At 39.1% G+C, this 1,649-nt stretch overlaps 1 protein-coding gene across 2 annotated transcripts in view; it reads left to right on the plus strand.

The window, feature by feature from the left end:
• LOC144933833 (potassium voltage-gated channel subfamily KQT member 1-like) overlaps positions 1 to 1,649 on the plus strand; it is a 69,696-nt gene that overhangs the window by 41,556 nt on the left and 26,491 nt on the right. The window lies entirely within an intron of this gene.

A 1,649-nucleotide genomic window follows, 5' to 3' on the forward strand; every position in this document is an offset into this window, starting at 1 on the left:
GATTACCATCGAGATGAATTGCCCAGCTGAGCTTTTGTTTTACAACGCAACTCTGTGTTCCAAAGTTGTGTACAGTCGATTGTCTTCATGTGCACGCTCTAACAATATTTCCACTTATGCTCTGCAACTGTTGTTGTGCCTGACTATACGTGTATTTATGAATATTTGAGAACAAATAAAAAAATTGCCAAAATTGACATTGTGTATGTAATGTGGTTCACATGGGGTCAAATCTCGATCAGTCTTAATAATATGTTAGTTATTAAATACGTGAAAATAAATACAACTTTGCATTTCGCCAATGGCTACTGTAACTGAGGTAAAATTATAGCAAATATTGCTCGAGTTTTATGACTCTGCTTATTGTCTCAATAAAAGTGACGCCTTGGCAAAACGTTTAACGCAGATGAATGTCCGCCCCACTTATTTTCATCCTTTTTTGTTTATTTTGTTTAACCAGGTGAGAACTCAAGAGACCACTTGTACAAGTGACCTGGGGCATTAGTCTGCCAGTAGGGGGGGGCAATGATTTCTTTGTATAATCCCAATTGAGTAATTAGTGGGTCATTTTCGAATAAGGAAAAAAAATGTGGACCCTGACACGGAAACACACTGGCCTACTCTTGTGGATGACGTCAGGGGGGATCTTTAACGTCCACTGTGTAGCAGGCGGCACCAAGTACAGGATTCCCTCGTTATCCGTGAGGGATACGTTCCAGATAAGCTTGTGAATAGCAATTTCGTGGATAATGTTATTGACCTACGGAAACCTATCTTTTTAATGAATCATCTTAAATAAATACACAAATAAGCCATTAAATACATGACAATGTATCATAACACAACAAAATGTAATTCGTTATTATAAAGTAAAAACATTTTCAAGTATTAAATAATCGTTTATAAATGTATCTCATTACATTATCTCATCACTGTTTCGCATCACATTCTGTCTCTCATCACTTCCGTTCGTTCTCACTTTTTCTCGATGCAGTCGTGTAGAGTTTCAGATGAGATTCGCGGATAGCCAAAATCGTGTACAGCAAGTTCATGACTAACGAGGGAACACTGTATTGCTATGGTTATTATGTCCTTGGCAGCTTCTTTTGAGTGATGGGAGTCCCTGCCCACGTCACGTGCATCAAAGTGGAACAAACATTGGCCTCCTCTCTTCTTCACTTACCATGACCAAGGACGGATTAACACAGGGGCTTTAGAAGCTGAAGCCCCATACCTCGGATTTTGCGGACCCCAAAAATAGATACTGCTTCATAATGGTTAAATCGCAAAACTGTAGCAATGTGATAAACCCCATAGGTAGCTTGGCAATTAAAGCCATAAAAACGCTATGTATTACTAACAAGAATGAGCGAAATTGAGTTTGTTCTAACATTTTTCTAGTAATACAATTTGCGAATCACAATTAAAATATATGACTGAAATAGCTCTGATTAGCACGGTTGGCAACGTACAGTGCGAAAGAAATTCAATATATATACAATTAAAGTGAGCTACAATTATGTGTTTGGCATTTGACATGGCTGGTGATTAACTGAATCAAGGGAGGGGCCCCAAAATTATGACAGCTCCAGGCTCCCATGGAAGGTAAATGTGGTCCTGACCATGGCGTGCCCCGCACTGTGATGCAG

The sequence above is a fragment of the Lampetra fluviatilis genome, chromosome 8, assembly GCF_964198595.1.
Source record: "Lampetra fluviatilis chromosome 8, kcLamFluv1.1, whole genome shotgun sequence".
NCBI lineage: Eukaryota > Metazoa > Chordata > Hyperoartia > Petromyzontiformes > Petromyzontidae > Lampetra > Lampetra fluviatilis.